Source organism: Alexandromys fortis, unplaced genomic scaffold, assembly GCF_014885135.2.
Source record: "Alexandromys fortis isolate MF-2015 unplaced genomic scaffold, M_Fortis_MF-2015_v1.1 scaffold_57, whole genome shotgun sequence".
In the NCBI taxonomy this organism is placed as follows: Eukaryota; Metazoa; Chordata; class Mammalia; order Rodentia; family Cricetidae; genus Alexandromys; species Alexandromys fortis.
In genome coordinates, this window is record NW_026067941.1 from 8455788 (window position 1) to 8462147 (window position 6360).

Here is a 6360-nt window from a genome sequence, read left to right on the forward strand (position 1 = left end):
CGCCCCTCATGCAACCCTGGGAAACAGTTTATATTTTTAAGCTTTTCAATTAATTAACTATTAATTAATTAATTTTTTTTGAAACAGGGTTTCCTTTGTGTAACAGCCCTAGCTGTCCTGGAACTAGCTCTTGTAGACCAGGCTGGCCTCGAACTCACAGAGATCTGCCTGGGATTAAAGGCATGTGCCACCACTGCCCAGCTTAAACTTTTGTTTTCTTTATGCTTGAAATGACAGTAATAGTATCACCTACTTCATAGGGGTGTTATATTAAATACAATAGGCTGCCATTTAAGTGCTCTTTAAAATTATTTATAACTTTTAATTATTCTTTAGTAACTTCATATTTGAATACAAACATATTTAAGTCTTATCCACTCCCTGTTCCCCACTCTCTAGCTCCTCCAGGGTTGCCCCACACACCTCCCTCCCAACTTCTTCTCCTTTTCTTGTCTCACTGGGTCTAATTATTGCTGCCAATATTCACTTGAATGTAGGTGCCTTCCACCAGGGAAATCTGTCATGACCAACTCCTGAAGTAAAGTAACTCTCCCTACTCCAGCAGCTATGAGCTGCCAATAACCCTGCAGCTATGGACAGGGCCTGTGAGACCCTACCCTTTCCACGTTGTAGTGCTGACTGACTGGTTTGATCCTGTGCATGCCCGAGCTGGCAACCACAGCTTCCATGAGCTCATGAGTACAATGGTTTTGTCATGCCGGTAAGATCTTCTTTGGCAGCAGGGTCTTCCAACCTATGGCCTTTCCCTTGACTATTAGTCTGTGATGTTCTCTGAGCCTTGGTGGGAAAGGGATGTGAATTAGTGCTGAACACCCCACAGTTGTTAATACCCCAAACTGTTGAGTCTCCTTCTAACTGCCATCCACTGTATAAAGAGGCTTTGTTGGCAAGGGTCAAGGTTTGCGGCCCAAGCAACAGTGCAGTAGGTGTTTACGAATAAGTGATGGCATTGGTGGCTCTTTTCTCTGTCTTTTAACCTGTCCTTATTTGTCATCTTTGCTCTGAACAGCAAATATATAAAGCAAAAAGCATCTGGTGCAGCTATGTGTGTCTGCAGTCCCAGTCTCTCAAGATTCAAGAGTTAGAGATGAGCCTGGGCAACACAGTGAGCTACCTCCCATCCCCACAAAGAAAAGACGAAGGAACAAGATTCTCTGTGTTCCAATCCTCAATCTAATAATGTTTGCCAACTTTGTGACCTTAGGTAAGTCACTTAATTTCTCTGGTGTTCACTTTCCTCATAAAGGAAGAATAATAGCAGAACCTACCTCAGAAGGTTAGTGTCAGAACTAAGAGTAAAGAATTTAGCTGCAGCACCAACACACAAATTATATATATGTATTTATACATATATATGTGTGCGTTTGTGTGTATACACATATATGTATACATTCATATATAATTATAATTCATATATATAATTCATATATAATTCTGGAATTCCAGAAGCATATGCCCACATTATGTAAATGGTAGATGAATGACATTTTTAGGTTGGATGAACTGTGGATTAATTACGTGGCATAAAATAGGATTTGGATTGTGGAGATGGCTCACTTGCTAGAGTACTTATTATGTAAGCACGAAGACCTAAGTCTAGATTTCCAACACCCATGTAAAAAGCTGAGTATAATGGCACATACCCATAATCTCAGCACTGAGGATGAAAAGACATGGGGATCCCTGGAGCTCGCTGGCCAGTCTGTCTAGTCAACCAATGATTTCCAGGGTCACAGAGAGACCCTATCTCAAAAATAAGGAGGAGAGCAATATCAATGTTGGTCTACAGACTCCATGCACCATAAACTGCCCCTACAAATACACACCATACACAGGTTTGAAATTTCAGAGTAAGAAGCAGAAAAACCGACTGAATGTAGTTATGTTAATAATGAGCACTCATTCAATGCCTATTACAGGTTAGCTACTGATTGATAGTAACTCATATCACCAAGGTTAGAGCTATTTCAACTTAATTTACAGGTCAGAAAAATGAGGCTCCAGAGAGTCTAGATAACTTGCTTATGGTCATAGAATATAACTAGTGTTTAAATTGTGGGTCTGATTTCATGGCCCTTGCATGCCCCATGGCCTGTTTAGATGTGCACAACAGGGATCTATGATTCTGAGCACTTGTTTAATCATTGGCCTGTTTGAGATAGGGATACACACACTCTCTGATTTATTATTTTATTTTATGTATGTAAGTTCTAAATATTTTGCCTGCATGTATACATGTGTACTGCATGCATGCCTGGTGCCTGCAGAGACAAGAAAATGGCCCCGGATACCCGGGAACTGAAGTTAAAGATGGCTGTAAACGATCACGTGGATGCTAGGAGCCCAACCTAGATCATCCACAAGAACAGAAAGTGCTTTTGACCCCCAAGCCAGCTCTCAAGCCTCTGAGGTAGACTCTTGTCTTAGTTACTTATGTATTGCTGTGATCTGACACAATGACCAAGGCAGCTTACAGAAGGAAGATTTTTTTGGGTGGGGGTTATAGTTCAGAGGATGAGTCTATGACCATCATGGCGAGAAGCATAGTAGCAGTCAGGCAGGCATGGTGCTGTAACAGCACCTCAGAGCTTACATCTGAGATGTAACTATGAGACAGAGAGAGAGAGAGACAGAGAGAGAGAGAGAGAGAGAGAGAGAGAGAGAGAGAGAGAGACAGAGAGAGACAGAGAGAGACAGAGAGAGAGACAGAGAGAGAGACAGAGAGAGAGGGACAGAGAGAGACAGAGAGAGAGACAGAGAGAGACAGAGAGAGAGACAGAGAGAGATAATAGGAAATGATATGGCCTTAAAGCCTCCTCCCAGTGAAACATCTCCACTAACAAGTTCAAACCTCCTTAGGCTTTCCAAACAGTTCCACCAACTAAGGACCAAATATTCAAATCTATAAGGCCATGGGGTCATTCTCATTCAAAACACCACAACTATCCTTGGAAAACATCTATTCACTTTGTTCAGAGAAATACACTGAGGTCACAGTGTCAGTCTTTTACACAGCCTAATTCTAGCTCAAGAATTCAAGTATCTTCAGTCTGTTAACTAAAATTGATGTCACTGTCTATTCCAAGATATATCTGAGAGCACCCGCACACACCCAAAGCAGACAGCTAACAAATGTAGACACTCTTGTGTTTGTTATAAAAAAAGAACACATTGGATACATTAAAGGCTCAGTGGAAAATGAGGTCATTATTTTAGGTACAGAGTACTTCATTGATGACGGTACATTGATGGTTGAATCTCAACATAGAAAGGCAACAGGCTTTAACCAGGCTTTTGGATTATTTTTAGAGAGGCCACAAAACAGTCACATTCTGCCTGTTTCCCAGAGCATTTGCCTTCGCTAAGTCCCCGGGATCGTCCCCGTCTTCCCAAACAGCGAAGGTTTAATACTGCAGAGCCGTGTGTTTAGGATCCAGCTCTCAAATATCGGAGTCCCTGGTTTTGGGGTTGTTTCATTTTTCTTTTTGCTGTGTTGAGATTGAATCCAGTGCCTCATACATGCTAGGCAAGTGCTGAGCTCTGAGCTACACCACCATCCCCAATTTTGCCTTAAATAGGAAAAATTTACTGTTTTAGCCATCCATTGTGTATATTTTTGGATTGGGATACCTGGAATTCATTTGATTTTAATATTTCATTTATATATTTATTGTGTATTTCTGTGGAATCATTTCTCTACAGTGTTAGTCAGTGAGGATTATAGCTTGGGTGGGGGCTCCTTTCTTTCTCCAGAGGTGCCACATGTGTCCAAGGTCTGGCTAATCAGGAGTAGACATACGTATGTATGGAAGGTAAGAAGGTATTGAGGAAGGAATCGCAAAAGGTCCTCTTTTCTTTGTGGGAACAGCAGCTCAAGCCACAGCTCGACAGTGAGAATAAAGACAATGGAGGGCGAAGACAAAGAGAAGAAACAGAAAGAACCTGAGCCCTGATAAAATCATCTGGACTTCTGACCAAATCAACCCTAAGACTCTTCCTGGGATTTCCCTTCCATTTCATTTCCTCCTTTTTCTATCCGTTCCCTCTTTCCCCCCTCCTCTGTTCCTCCTCCCCTCCTCTTCTCATGAGTCCCTTCCCTCTCCATGCTGGAATGTGGGTGGCTTGACCTTTGTGCTGGCAACGGGAACTGCTGGGAGTTGGTGAGTCAGTGTTCCTCCCACGTCCAGAAGACACTTGGCAGAAGTCTTTCCCACCCTATGGTTCTTACCTCAGTCCCCTTTTCTCTCTTTTCCCTAACCTCCCACATCCTTCCCTTACATTTCATCTTTTAAAAAATTTCTTTAGGTCTCACTATGAAGCACAGGCTTGAACCTGTGACTTTCCTTCCTCAACTTCTAAGTAGCTTGGATGAATTAGGTTGGACTCCTAGCATCCACATATGTGAGGTGCATGCTTGTGAGTAGATGCCCGTGGAGGCCATAGAGGGTGATGGAGTCCCTAAATCTGGAGTTCCAGATGGTTGTGAGTCAACTAATGTGGCTTCTAGTAACCAAACTCAAGACATCTGGAAGAGTAGCAAGCCATGTCCCTGGCCCCACTTTTAAAAAGTTTATTTAATTTTTAATTGTGTGTAGTGTGTGTGTGTGTGTGTGTGTGTGTGTGTGTGTGTGTGTGCCTGTGAATGGGTATATTTACTGGAAGTGTAGGTGCTCGTGGAGTATAGAAGCTGGACTTACAGGCAGTTTTAAGTCTCCTTAAGTGGGTGCTGGGTCCCTTGCAAGAGCAGGATGTGCTCCAGCCATCTAAACTTTCCCTGGTAGTTACCAATGAGAACAAATCCTTTGCCTATGACAAACTGAGCTTCTGTCACTCTCAGTAGGAAGAGTTATAACTATATTTTACCTAACAGTCAGATTATGGATTTTTTATTAGCTACCATAATTTCTATTATTGTTTTTTAAAATTTACTTTTCTTTTACAGATATTTTTATTTATTAAATTTCTTAAAAATATGGTGAATCAACTGGGTGGTGGTGGTGTACTCCTTTAATCTCAGCACTTGGGAGGCAGAGGCAGGCAGATCTCTGTGAGTTCAAGACCAGCCTGGTCTACAGAGCAAGTTCCAGGACAAGCACCAAAGCTACACAGAGAAACCCTGTCTCAAAAAAACCAAAAACCAAAGGAAAAAAATATGGTAAACCCTTGTGATATTTTGGAAACTTCCAGAGACTTTCATAAATCTTTAATTATTCATTAATATTATACCATCTAATTTTTTCCTAAATGCACCTGCGGGTGAACATGTCCATTGCCACATATCAAGGGCAAATAAAGCTGTGGTGGAATTTGAATACTGGGAGTCATGTATCAGCTGCTTGGGGTATAGGATTCTGAAAATGTTTTAGCAAAATTTACATTACTATGCGATAGGGACTTTATGGTCATTAAAAGATTGGACTAACTTTAATGCAAAATCTCAGGACTTAGGGCAGCTGTTTCTCAGAATCATGATAATTTATTCATTTGCAGTGAGTTCCCTTTCTCTGTCATTGCAAGTCACCTTTTTCTTTCCAAAGATTTTGTGGGTGATATCAGTGCTCCTACCTGAATTTAGGGTTCACGTATACTTAGTAGCCACCACTGCAAAATGAAAACGCAGGGAATGCTCTTTTTCCTTGTTTTAGTTTTAAAACGCTGATCTTTCCCCAAGGTCCACGGTTTATTGACCTTTATCTTTAGATTTCTTGGATATTCACTGATGTAGGAAAGCTCAGCCGTTTAGCTGAGTTTCACTTCACGCTGATATTTGTGAAGATTTATGAAATGTCAATTTGAAAGAATGATCATTTACATTTAAAATATTTTCCACTTAGACAAAGTTTATATGCTTCATCTGAATATTCACTTTATTAAGTAAACTATGCAATGGAATACATACATTTTACAGTTTCCTTAGGAAGCCAAAGAAGGAGCTAAGTTAGAATATTTTGTTCAGTTACAAGTTGACTGGTTGGTGTTAGTTGGTAATAGGTCACTTATGTTGCTCGTCTTGAGTGCTCCCTTCTCCACAACATGGTGCAATAACTTCCCAGTGTGACCACATAAAAGGTGGTGGGTCCATGACAGGGAGGGAAGTGGAAGGTGATTAGGTCATTGGAAACATCTCTCTCAAAAGGGATTCATGCCTGTCGAAAGAAGTGAGTTATTTTTGCCACAGTGAGTTGTTACATAAGGAACAAGCCGGGCTCTTCTGCTTGCTCTGACTTTCTGTCACACTGTGCGCTCTCTGACTTCCTGTCACACTGTGTGCTCTCTGATTTCCTGTCACACTGTACGCTCTTTCCCTCTCACCTCTCTCCCTCTCTCATGTGTCTCCAC